Source organism: Haliotis cracherodii, unplaced genomic scaffold (assembly GCF_022045235.1).
Source record: "Haliotis cracherodii isolate W230 unplaced genomic scaffold, xgHalCrac1.p SCAF_11, whole genome shotgun sequence".
In the NCBI taxonomy this organism is placed as follows: Eukaryota; Metazoa; Mollusca; class Gastropoda; order Lepetellida; family Haliotidae; genus Haliotis; species Haliotis cracherodii.
In genome coordinates, this window is record NW_027266266.1 from 38,645,628 (window position 1) to 38,660,253 (window position 14,626).

Genomic DNA, 14,626 nt, shown 5'->3' on the forward strand with positions numbered 1-14,626 from the left:
CGATCTGTTTCCTAAACTGAAAGAACACCTTCGTGGAAAACGCTATGACGACAAAGATTACCTCAAAGCTGTCGTGAATGGGTTTTTCAGGGTGGCTTCAGAAACCTTCTTCCGGGCTCGAATTGAAAAACTTCACTATGGATATGAGAAGTGTATTGAAAAGCAGGGAGATTATGTTGAAAAGTAAATATCAAAATAGTTTCACAATTGTTGGGTTTGTTAGACTTAGAACTTTATGACCAGCCCTCTTAGACGTAGCACCTCAGCGTCGTAATTCGTTCATCTTCAACGGATCTTGGGCTAATGTCTTTTTACCATCCCTGAAACAATACACTTGTTCCTTGCAGTGCTTTTGGAGTTTCTTTAATGTAACTCATTCTAAAACCAACTAAATTACCAGAACATCATCATGAACACATCACAGCGAACAGTGTTTTCAAACTCTGTCACATGGAATGAACATAAATATAGACGGTTGATTTAAAACAACGTGAACGCTAATAATAAATTCTTAATGAATTTACACACCAACAAAATTTCATATTTTAGTCGTATGTTGCTCTTACTTTTTATAAAAAAGATATTAATTACTTACATCACCTTTGTCACTCACCTCAAATGCTGTAACCCTGATCAAATAACCTTTGTGCCAGAGTCGAATAATGGCTTTTGAGATATTCTTAGAAAGGGCATACTCCATTGTACCTACACAAATTGTGAAATGTACATCTCGAAATGAAACGGATGCGACAGTTTCATTGTTCGCTTTTACTTTTATTTCAGAGAGAAGAATCAATAGAAGAGAACTGGTTATTTGACAATTAATGAACGATATCCGATCATCACTGTACCAGAAGCTGAAGATAAACTTATTGGCGAAATTATGTTGTTTTGATTTTTGACAATCCCAGCGGAAATTCCTATTCATATGCATAACGAAACAGGTCAGAAAGGAGGAGAGCAACATTGGTGCCCTAAGGGATGCCTACTTCTTGCCTAAACGTCCCATCCCCAAATTTCACATACATGTATGTTATCAATGAGGAATTCCAGCATTTCACATTTCACAAGTTGTAACAAATGTCCCATGGATCCAGGGATGCAGTTTTTCCTGAAGATTGACGTGTGGGATAGTGGTGCACAAATGTGAAAAATGAGTACTCTTAATGTTGAAATTCGTTTTTGTAACAAATTCAAGAAAATTCTTCGAGTGTTTGAAAATCCACATAATTGTAGTATTGCAATTGTCACAAATATGTTCTATCCCTCATTGTCTCATAAAGTATGGTTATTTTTATACAGGGATTTAGTGGTACTTTTGCTGGACCAAACACTGCAAATATTTATCATCTTTGATTGTTCAAAGGTGAAGGGCCTTTTCCTGGAGTGGTAGACATGTTTGGTGGTGGAGGACTGGTTGAGTTTCGTGCTGTATTGTTGGCTTCTGAGGGTTTTGCTCTTGCCTACTTTGGATACGATGATCTCCCAGACTCAGTATCTGACCTTGACGTTGATTACTTTCTTGTAAGTTTGTATATCTTTAAATTGATTTGCATTATTGCAATTTTACTAATGCTGTAGTGATGTACATATCAGTGTGTGTCACTTAAGAAGTACAATCAGTATATGACATACTTACACTGGATGAATCTAAATAAAACAACCATGATAAATTTTCACCAGAATGCTGTTGACTGGGTGGCATCCCATCCGTGTGTACGGACTGGAGGTATCGGTGTGGTTGGTGTCTCGAAGGGAGGTCAATTAGCCTTCTTGCTTGGCATGGCCACTGATAAGGTAAGCATGGTTTATCAGTCAGTAAATCATTGAGGTGTTGTATGCAGTTGTGCGTTTTTTTTGAAAGCGGGCAAACCGTTGCTTTTATACCAAATAATGTAATCTTGAACGTCATCAACAGGTGAAGGCCGTGGTGAACATCACCGGCCTTCCGTTTATTCTACATGGAGATATAACGAAATCCGGACAGATGTATTGGAAAGCGATGAAGTATGTCTTTTTCTTAACCTTGCAAAATTTGTTGCCTCACGAAAGACCACTTTAACATTCTCTCACACTTGTGTTCTCAAACATAGCTGATCCATACGTATAATAGATAGCCATTGTCTCACAATAAACATATGTCCTTTTCATGTGCCTCTGAGAGAAACAAGTCTCAAGATTGCACAACAACAATGGCAGCCTAATTTTATTATCAAGGACTATAAGAACAAAACAAACTAACCGTAACTCATTTTCTGTTGGATGGTGGAATAGTCTACTGGTTTAAGTGTCCTTCTGTCACGCTGATGGCTGGTGCCGTGTCATCCACGGTGATACTGCTGGAATATTACTAAAAGCGGACTGAAAAGCATAGTCACTTGGTCATTGCATTTTGATGCACCACATACCTACATTTTGTTTTTAACTCATTGGACACCTGATGATAATATTCAATGTATGTTGTTTTTCGCTTCACATACCATTGGATAAATTCAATTTGGTCTTTTTTACAGGTTAGACGCCAGAAAATTCAAATATACCGATGAAGGTGTTCATCTTAAAGATGCATTGGTCTGTGACACGGAAATGATTCCTGTTAGTGGGTTCATTCAACTTGATGATTCAACACTAATCTTCAACCTGTTGCTATCTGCCTTACATTGCACACTGCTATTACTATTTGCTCTCTGTATATCTACCTTCAGCTGGTCTTCGGTAGTCAGATCGTCAGAATCTGACGAGTGAGCTCTCTGAGCCCTGCATCATCATGGGCGATTAAAATGGGCATGATATGGATGGGCGAGTACCAACGATAAGGGGACTAAATTTTATTTCTGATAATACTTTATGTATACTTAAAGACGATTCTAGCACCAATTTACGTCCTGTCACTGGAACCTATTGTGCCCTTTATGGGTCCCTCACAAATTCGGGTATTTACAATAAATTTGAATGGTTTATGCATGACGACCTTTGTGGAAGTGATTGTGACTTGAGAGGACGTTACTTCATTTTATATCACAGTTATTAACAGACAGGCTATTTCAAGACTAAATGGTTTCAACCCTATCTGATTTTTATAATCAGGATCAGGGTGTCCCCAAATGTCTGTAACATTAATAAGTATTTAAATAGATGGACCACTTTCGTGTGTGATTTTAATATTTCTTGTTGTGATAAAAAATATGCATTCTTTAGAGAGGCAGTCACAAATCTGTCTAAATAAAATTCACACGTGCTCCCTTGAATATGGCTTAAATTTTCTAAATCAAAAACTAATTGTATACATCTTCTGCAGAAATATGAGCCGCATAAGGCATCTGGACAATCTTTGAATGGCACCCCTATCAAAGTTGTAAAGGATGCCATTTTCTTGGGAGTTATTGTTTGATAACCATTCAAAGTTCTTATTGCACATAAAATACCTTAAAGCTAAATGTCTGAAGACCCTCGATTAGTTGTAAATTTATTAAATTCAAAGTGGGGAGAGGATCAGGCAACCCTTACACTTATACAGATCACTGTTCCGTTCAAAATTTGATTACTCCATCGCCTATTTAAAGGTAATTTACGGAAACTAGATACCATCCATCATCAAGGCCTGAGGCTTTGCATTGGGGCCTTTCAAACACCTCCTATTTATAGTCGGTACGTGGGGCGGATGAGCCCTCCTTAAAACAAAGCTGTCTGAATTTATCTTTACAATACAAAATGATATTCTAATCAGTCACATCCAACTTTTAATTGCGTATTAAATCCTATTTATGAAGATATTTATAATACGAAATCTCTTATTCCACCACTTTGAATAAGGATCAAATCTGCCTTTTATGCTGCTCATATTAAACTTCAAGATATAGTTCCCATCCAACTTCTGTCATCGCCCCATGGGCAAATGATAAGGCCAGATGTAGACCTGACATTAACAATACTTAAGAAATCCGACACAAATCCACTTATTATAAACAAGAATACAATTATTAAGAAACGCCCGTGACACTTATAAATACGGTCAATCATGGTCTGCTTGACTGTGCTGATATTTTCATAGCAGGTGATCAATCAAATAATCAAATAATCATCTGTCAAGGATCGTTTTACTGGTATTAATTCTCGTTTAATTGTTGTTTGTTTAAAGGATACAGAATTGTTTGAAAAGATTTTGATTAATATGTTTTGAGAATAAAAAGCCGGAGATTATTAATCATTAATGTCAACTTAGTGTCCCCTGAGAGGGTATATATGTTCCACACCTTTGAAAGTAAATTTGAAACTATCACATTTTTAATCGTGGGGTATTTGTTAGTTTTAACTGGTTACTAGTATAGTATATCTCCACGGTCCCTGGTATTTCGGCCTCACTTTGGTGGCTGGCGATCTCTTGGCCGTTTTTATTTTGTGTTTTTGTATTACAGTTAATTCATTTTCATGCTTTTAAACTTAGTTTGAATAAAATCTAAAATATCCTAGTTGTTGTACTGTCGGCGATATACGGTATACCTATACTCACCGCCAAAAGAAACACGAACCATAGTAGCAATTAATGACAAAACTTAGAATCAGTGAAGTCTTACCACAGAGTGTCATTCTAATCACGATATGCTGCATGTGATTTCAGAACTTTACACGATAATCCTGCACGAGACAAATGGTGCATCTCGAGTCATGGATCTATGACGTCACATGTGATGCGTTCATGAGCGTCGGTTCACACAACCTACCTGTATGTTCATATGTGCATCAAATCAATCTAATTTATCTTGAATATGAATAATTATTCATATATTAGCCAACATGTATAGTATTCGCGTATCTGTTGGCGGTTAGTATATTTTGTGGTGACTTTATCTCGTCACGATGTTGCTGAAATATTGCCGATGTGACGTTCAATTTTAATTCACCCACTCACTCATACTCACATAGTGATGTTACCCCGTGCTCGCCTTATGGTGAACGTCTCCTTCCCCACCGGTGGCATCCATCACAAACACACGCAAAGGCAAGTTAGGTGTTTACCAGAACAATACCTTGAAATGGAAACAAGGCATCATTTGGTGTGCCTAACCTAAACCTGCACACTAACTTTCCAATTTTTAAATTAGCCTAATGACATATCACTGAAATTTACACACTTTATTCCTTCCTTTCCTATTTTGCTCAGACTGTTTCCCCAACGGTCATGACATTGATGGTGGGAGGGCAAACTGAAGCTCATGCTACAGCCAAGGATGATGCCTGGATAAGACTTCTCCACTTCCTCCACAAACATTTTTCACAGGAGCAACACCCACGCAGTCAATTATAACGGCACAATATGGTATTGTTCCCTGCAGAAGTCTGTCCCAAGCGTAAATCTCATGCGGAGGACTTCCTGAAGATCATGCTGCAACACAGGAGGACGCCCGGTGAACACATTTACATTTCCTCCACTGGCACCTGTGTACAACTCAAACATCTACGAATGGTCATTTGGTCCAAACCTACGTGAACATGTATTGTTCAGTGTTGCCCTATTGTACATTAGATATGCCGAAATATAGTAAATTACCTTTTGGATATATTCGGTTAATGTCCTCTTATTGAATGACAAAGCATGATATTACTTTTTGGCCTGCGGTATATTTTAAATGTGGTATTTAAGAAATGAGCAAAACTGTAGAAATTGATATGATGCAGGGATAAAATGTGTCAAAATGGGTGGTTTTTTCAGAGGTTTTCAGGAAGTACATTTTTGAATATTTGAATATGAGGAAATCTGTGACCCAAAGGTACTTTCTTCGACCGTATGATAAAACGCTCATCGATACAGTTTCCCTTGAGTTTGGAACATAGATCTTTAACTTACATGTGTAGTTGTGCATTTGAACAGAATTAATCAAACAACTTGCAAGTGTATTAAAAAAGGAAAGGCTAGTTGTAAACCATTTGAACATGTCTGATAATTTTCATCCCTTTATTACGGAATTCTCTTACTTGACAATTTGACATTTCGAGTGTCCCGAAAAAACATTATCCTATCTTGTCCTACGAAGTCAGAATTATTCTAGCTATAGAACAGAAAAAAATAAAATTTGTATATTGAATATCCAGGCTGAAAGTGTGAGCCCCACAAAGTGCTCTGCTTGTTATATATCTCTACTAAATAACAAAAGTTCCCGTTTGGTTTTCAATATTGTAGTACATGTATGAAATCAAGTCACTAAAACGCAACTGCTACAGAAAAGTATGCATTCCATGCAAAAGTTGAATGGGTATAAAAACATGTGCGTTAACGGGATTCCATATGCATTGTTTAGCATCGCGCTGACAACAACCACTCAGAAAAAAACAACAAAATTACGCAATTATTCAACGAGCCATAGGTATGCTTAAAGCATTGAAGCAGGATCGAGTCAACGTGATTTTGCAAGACAATTTAACGTCCACAGAAACACCATTTGGTGTTTATGGCAACAGGCGAATGTAGTCAGAGACCAGGAGTGGCAGGCCACCTGTAACCAATAATCGCCAAGACAACTGGATTCGAACAACACACCTACGAAATCGGTTCCAGCCAGCAACAGTGACTGTAAGAAGCATTCCTGGCCTTCGACGAATATCTTCACAAACCGTACGTCGTCGCCTCAGATGTGCAGGGATTGTCGCCAGATGACAGGAAACCATCGTCAAGCATGCCTACATTGGTGCAGACAGCGTCTACGCTGGACGACCATGCAGTGGGGACAAGTTCTAGTCACTGACAAGTCTCGTTTTCACCTCAGCCACAGCAATGGACGGTTTCTTTGTACCGACGTCGAGGTGAACGTTACGTCAATCATTGTGTCATGGAAGAAGATCACTTCGGGGGCGTGCTTTATGGTATGGGATGGTATAACAGCAGACAGAGGACCTGTTTGATAGTGGTAGAGGGAAATCTCAGTGGACAGAGCTACCGCGACGAGATCATCGCCCCTGTTGTTCTACCGTTTTTGCGTAGTCATGGCCCAGGCATTACTTTTCAACATGACAACGCCCGGCCTCATATTGCTCGATTTGTTCAGGAATCACTTCAAATAAACAACGTGAATGTCATCCCCTGGCCGGCTCGCTCCCCTGTCTAACCAATCGAGCACATGTGGGATTAGCTGGATCGGCGCCTTCGACGTCGACCACGTGTTCCACAGACACTCCAGGAACTTCGAAACAGCAGATATGGACAGATATCCCACAGGACTTTGTGCGACACCTGGTCCATTCCACGAGACGAAGATGCGTTGTTTGCATCGCAACCAGAGGTGGACACACACGCTGTTGATTTGTTAATTGACATTTTGTCATGTTCATGTTTTTTGTATGAAATCACGCATTTTCTGAAGTCAGTATGGCAAATTAAACCATTTGAACACTTACAGGAGTCTTTTATCTGTTGCAGACTTATTGCATTAAATCTTATTAATTGTCACAGGAACTTTTGTTGTTCAGTATATATAACGCACAGACAAACTTTGTAGCATCAGAAGTGTAACAGAAGTAAGGTGGCCACAGATATTATATTCATGAGAAAATGCAATTTTAATGTGCTGATCTAAAGACTACTTGCGTTTCCAAAGTTATGACTCAACACATGTATTTGTTGACATGCTGCAACAGAAGCAACCCGATTTTGGAACACCTGACTTGTCATAACTAAGCATCTGTTTCATTTCTGCCATAAATTATTTGGCAATAAAATACTTTGTCCTGACTGTGCAACATCCCTTCTCATGGATGTTCACAAACACGTAAGTTTGAAGCATGGCAACTATATGACTAATATGAGCTATCATATTTATGTTCTATTACTCAACACATTCTTAGCATTAATAATTACAAAATCAGTGGATTCAAAAAGATCGAATTGAAGTGTAAATGTATTTATCTTTGAGCTTCCGGTCATTTCTTCGGATTAAGGGTTAGCAAACACATCATAGACAAAGTCAGTCTAAGATTTCTCTGAGAGGCAAGTAGAATTTGGAGTACTAAGTGAGGATGTGATATGTGGATGAACAACTCCTTTATTACAATAAGGAGTGTCGTTTTGGTGGTAGGTTCTAACACCGTTATCAAGCAAGTGACGTGAGTATGGTTGACAAGCATATGTACAGGCAGGAGGCAGTGTTTATACAGTAGAGTACAGTAGTAAGTACGTAAGTGCCTCGTAAAAAGACGTAAGATATAAGGTACACTGTGCATAAGCGATGACTTTTTACACGCGGATGGATACTTATAATTGCAAAGGGGAATGCCTCTCTTACAGTTGACTAATAGATGTCAAGAGATGTCCACATGGGATGAATTTTGGTAATAGTAGATATAACATTCTCGACAGTCGGAATTACCAAGCCTCAGTATTTCTAACGTTAATTTCACACGAGAAACATAATCTGTAATTCCTCGAAGCTCGTATGTTATTCGCTAATAAATACGACCCCAACCAACACATTGTTGTGTTCCCGTGTGCAACACCTGCATTACACTGCAACATGATAGTGTATCAGTTTGCGAAACAAATATCTATTACAACTCTTTTCCATCCCCCATGGCGATCTGGTGTAGAATATGTCTCTACCACCCCATTGCTGGTCGTAAGAGGTGACTTAATTGGGCAACCTGTTTTCCGTTGGTTGCGTCCCTGTGTCGGCAGAGTACGGGCGTCTGATGGTTGAGTGCACAATGGTTCCAGGAATATCGTTCCTTTGCCCAAAACACCACTTTGACCCTTACTTCACCAAAACGGGTGGATAGGATTGACCAGGTCCTATCAATCGTCTGGTCATATCAAGCCCTGTACATTAATTGTATCTGCACACATTTGAAATCAAATTTGACTTTTACTGTAGTTCTTGGCCCAATTGTTTATGTGAGAAATCTTGATTGTGAAATCTTTCAGATGCCTAGAGTCGTATGCCCAGGTGTTTCATGAGCCTATCTGGTGGGCTAATTACTTTGAACTTTAATACGTCTGCTTGAGTATACCATTCCAGTGTCCTTGGTTCTGCAAGTTGGAGATCACTTGGCTTATAACATTATCCCTGTGATATTCCATGGGTTGGGAGCTGGGATGGCAAACCATTTACAACTTTAAATGGCACAACCCAAAAAACCCATGTGCATAAGGCGTTTCCTCAGGTGACGAGAATACCATCTTGAATAAATCTCCTACTACTTGGTCTATATTTTTAGTGGTTTCTTCCGCTGATGTTACGCCTTTAAAGCTGAACCCATTTGCTATTTCCAAAGCACTTTATAGCATTGTTGGAGATGTCAAGGATGTCCCCAAAATAGGATCTGGATTGCTCCTGGTTGAGTGTAAAACTGCACAAAAAATCCGCATCTTCACTAGCTGCCAAACATTTAGTTTTACTCTAGTTTTGATTTCTCTACAGAAAATCCTAATTCTAGCAAAGGTATTATCAGATATAGGAAACATTGTCTCTCTGATATAGCAGCAATTGAAAAAGCTGATAAATTGATGAGTTACAGAAGTCAAACGTTTCACATACAAAAGCGATTATGCACTCTTCAACTGAAATACTTGACCTGAAATTTACAAAGACAAATCGTTCCAAAAATATAAAAGCAGGAAAGTTTAACATCGAAGTGGATCAATACATTCCAAACCCACTTCGATGTTAAATATGTCAACTCGGGCACGGCTCACAGTCATGCAACTATCACACGATATGTCAACAATGTGGAGAAGATGACTACGGTTCAGATTCTGAAGGTGTAAAACAAACCTGACTTCCTGGAAGTTCTGTCAAAAGTTTAACATTCAGATTCAGATTGTAAAAATGAAACACGAAAAAAGCCTTCCCAGAACCTATGCGTTTGGTCATGGCAGCTGTCTCTCCAACCACAACTGTAACTCAGCAGCTTTGACACACATAGGTTTTAAATCAGTCATGTCTCTTGATTGCCAGACATACAGTCTTGAGTTTCAACAGGCACCTGTTCCTTCGTACAGTCCAGTTCACACACAGACGATATATCAGCATCAGATCCTGTGTCAACTCAGTGGCAGCAGCACTGACGCCAACATTGCCTCTGGCACCAGAACCGGCACCTAAACCATCCCCTGTTGTGAAAAAAATGTCATCAAGAAATTGATTATTCAAAAACTTCGGATCCTGTACCAAAGGGTCACGGTGACCCTATGCAGATGTATATTATACTCAGCAACAAATGTTCCTGTGACACCACTTTCCACTTTCCAATGTGGAGACAGAGAACTCCTTTGCAAGTGATCGATGGTAATTTAAAAGGGGCAGCATTACAACAATACACTATTCCTGACGTGGGAATTGACAATTCTGTTTTTGCATCTTTCTCTTGCTATAAAGTCCTTTCTGTGCTAGATATGTGTTGCTAAATGTGTAAACTTGTTTTACTGGTCCATTTTTCTCTTTGAATGAATATGATGAGAGTGATGAAGTGTTGACGTTAATTCTGAGGGAAAGGTCCCCGACGATTTTAATTCCGATAACAACTAATGCACTTTCAATGATGGATGAAGTATATATTCACATCCTGCTACTCACATCTATTCCACATTAGATCTGTTAGTAACAGATTCAAATTTATTAAACGAATTTACATGGTCGGTTATTGTGTGAAAGCGACCATTATCCTTTAACACTAACAGTTCTACACACATCAAGGTGGAATTTTACCAGGGCCAACTGGCCTTCCTGTCATGTACTTTGTACTGATTGATAGGTTCAGGATTATTCCCTATCCTATCCAGTTGTTTTCAGATATTTTGAATGCATTTGTGCACATAACCGTTTCAAAGTCCTCTGCAAATCCACACATTCGAAAACCATGGGTTGATAATGAGGGCAAACAGGCTAGGATGTTAATTCTCGCACACTAGTATCCAAGGTTACCAGATACATTGCAAAATGAATTGGGTGAAACGCTGGCCACAAGCGCTTTGTTATCGAACTATGTTCCCACATTTGAAAACTTAACTTAACTAGTGAAATCTGAAACAAATAAATTAATTTTTCAACAAGACTATTATCAGTTAAGAGGCAAATATGACACTTACAAATCTTAAAATAACAGGCGGAAACAAGGATGGTGGCCCGGCTATCATTGGATCTTCACGACTACCAGAAAATAGTCCTGCTTTCTGAATTATCCTGAACTACGGTCCTGCTTGAATGCATTGATTATCCCATCACAAGGGATAATTATTACTCCCAGGTTTCATTCATAAAAGGATATTTATGATGTAACTTCCCGTTTAGTTCTTGTTTTGTTAGTGGCTGTACCTTCAACGGGATTGAAGTAACGTGAAAAAGTTGTCCCCTTTAGAGGGTACATCAGTCCTATTTTATTCAAAGTACTTTTCATCTGTCCATTGTTTTAATCGTAGAATACTTGTTGGTTTGAACTATTTTGGTTCAACTTACTAACAGCCACCCGTAGCCAGAGGAATGATGTAAATCCTGCCGGGGTACCATACAGGAAGAAAATGTTCCGTAAGTACCCATGGTCCCTAGTATGGTGGCCTAACTTTGGTTGCTGGTCATCCATTATAATCCATTTTTATAATGTATCGTTATGAACAATTAACGTGTAATGGTTACATACTTGTTTTAAATATATATCTGCGATAATCTATTGCCTTTACTGTACTTTGTCGACAGATTTTATGGACTATAATTATGAATTATTACTGTAAAACTTCATTTAGTCATAATATTCCTGAAATATCGCCGATGTGGCTGTAAATCGTAACACATTCACTGAGTCTTTTTCCATCTGTATGCACCATGTATTTGTACTATTATATAATATTAATCAGCTGATGTGTTCCAGTGTAACAGCCACTTGCGACAATAATAACTTATTCATGGCATATTATCAGGCAACAATTCATTTTTAGTAAAAGAGTACAAACTAAAGTGTATTTAGCATAAATAGGCTTTGTATATAACACAAGCAAGCAGTTCAAGGCGCCACTTTACACATGAAAGCTTTCCTAAGGTAAGGTACCAATTACAGGTTCTCTTATTCACTAAACAGGATAATACTATGATAAACACCGAACAGGCAAGTGTTTTCCATGAGCACAGTATTAAAAACAATTAATTTGAAATGAAGTGGTATTTGATGTTCCTTCTGCTTTTGGACCCGTGAAGATCCGGGGTAGAATAGGTCTTCAGCAACCCCTGCTTGCCGTAAAAGGCGACTATGCTTGTCGTATAAGGCGACTATGCTTGTCGTAAAAGGCGACTAACGGGATCGGGTGGTCAGGCTCGCTGACTTGGTTGATGCATGTCATGGATCCCAATTGCGTGGATCGATGCTCATGATATTAGTCACTGGATTGTCTGTTCCAGACTCGATTATTTACAGACCGCCCACATATAGCTGGAATATTGCTGAGGGCGGCGTAAAACAACAAACCAACCAACCAACCATCTGCTTTTGATGTTATTGCCACTCCAATCAGTTCTGGATTTCTACAGTCTCGTTTAGCATTAGGAATTCAAATAGGCTACTTCAGTAGTTTTGCGACTACCATACATGTCCTGTGCACAATACACTCAGTCTAACTATTTGATCACATTAATCATGAGACAAAGCATTATTTTACACATCACTGGATGAAAACTTGACTCAAAATTAATAAAAACTGATGAATCAATAAGCGAAAATTCGTCGTTACAATTTCAAGTTGACACTTTTTTTCAAACTTTGGCTCTACCCGGGCATAACTGAATGTCCATTACATGGTTGCGTATGTTAAAGGCATGTGATACATTTCGACTCCTTAGCATAAACATCTGCAAATAAAGTCATTATGGTATTACACTGGATTCCTAGGCTTCAGAAGAATCATTACAAAAACATGTGCCACAAAGTCTCTGTCAGAAGTATTTACAATGATTATATATTTAAAGTATTTAAAACCTAACAAGTGCTAATTAAATCAAGAACATGGAGTTAATCACATGTCGATCTTCACAAATACGCTTCGTGCTCTTCTTTCCTGATCCGTTTCTTTATGAATAGGAATCGGGGTTTCTGCTTGGATTGGCACCATTAAAATATGGGACTTTGGCAAAGCAGTCTATCTTAAGCTTCAGTGTATCAATGACCAATATATTACACTAATGGTCAAATGGCCAATTCCTTTTTCTTCTGATTTACCCACCCTAACTGGATATTTAAGAGACCAGTGTAACTGCCTCATATTTAAAACGGGCCCGTGAAGACCCGGGGTCAATTGCTAGGATCGATGCTCATGTTGTCAATCACTGGATTGTCTGTTCCAGACTCGATTATTTACAGACCGGCGTCATATAGCTGGAATATTGCTGAGTGCGGCGTTAAAAAACAAACAAACAAACAAACAAACAAAATTTATTTATCATATTTAGATCAATTGATCACCTAAAAAACTATGGAACAAGACCTTTTACATCGGGTATCACTTTTGACATTTTTATGGCCTTAGTGTTGACAAGACTCGCCCCAAGCACAGGCAACATTAATTATTAGCCTAAATGTCAACCCCCACTGTTCGACCTGAGTTAAGGCATTTCAGCTTAACGTGCCAGGAACCAATTAGCTGCTCTTTATGTTGGTTCTTATACAGGTGTGATGTTCGCTTTGAAGAAAAAGTGTTACATTAGGACTCATCGCAAGCCAAGGTCAAACATATTCCAGCATGGTTTGTGTGAATATCAGCCCTCGTGTGACACTAGTTGACGAAAGAGTCTCCATCACTGTCACAGGTCTTCGTCCTGTACAGAGAGTGACGGTACAGTCAAGGCTGAAACAAGGAGAGGCAGTGTTCAGATCCAATGCACATTTTCTAGCAGACGGGCAAGGACAGATCGATGTTTCACGTTATGTTTCATATGGTTAGCCTAGTGGTTAAAGCGTTCGCTCGTCACGCCGAAGACCCGGGTTCGATTCCCGACATGGGTACAATGTGTGAAGCCCATTTGTGGGGTCCCCCGCCGTGATATTGCTGGAATATTGCTAAAAGCGGCGTAAAACCTCACTCACTCACTCACACTGATATTGATTACATTCATCTATATGCGTATGATACAGGTCATAGTTCTTTTTTTATTCAGGTGTCGACAGCATGGGGCTGTTCTGGAGCATGAAGCCTGTTCCAGGGGCATCCAGGAAGACACGTATCCTGAAGGATGATGTGATGACACCTCTGGTCTTCACATTGTCTGTCATGGATGGCCACATTGCCTTTGATGACCTCCAGCTGCCCAGGACAGTAGAGCTGGCCACAGGCGAGTTAGAACGCTGGTACAAACATCCTACCGTGCACAGGATCGTCGTGCGTGAAGGTCCCCTCAGAGGAACTCTCTTTCTGCCTCCGGGTATGCATCTCCTTTATTCCAACCAAGGGAAAGCCTACCCCATTTGTCATCGGTACACACTGACATATCCTTACAGATATTCAACAAAAAATGGCATAGACATGATTTAACCTCTCTTTGAGGAATTATAGACCTACAAAAGCGCACATCTTCATGCAACAGGTTTAAACGGATCAGTTATTGACATGTGGAAGAAAATTCTTCGTCTGTCTATCAAAGTCTTATATACTCGTACGCGTATC

General features: G+C 39.1%; 1 pseudogene; it reads left to right on the top strand.

Annotated features, from left to right (window-relative positions):
- LOC139455073 (acyl-coenzyme A amino acid N-acyltransferase 1-like) overlaps positions 1 to 14,626 on the top strand; it is a 28,850-nt pseudogene that overhangs the window by 3,345 nt on the left and 10,879 nt on the right.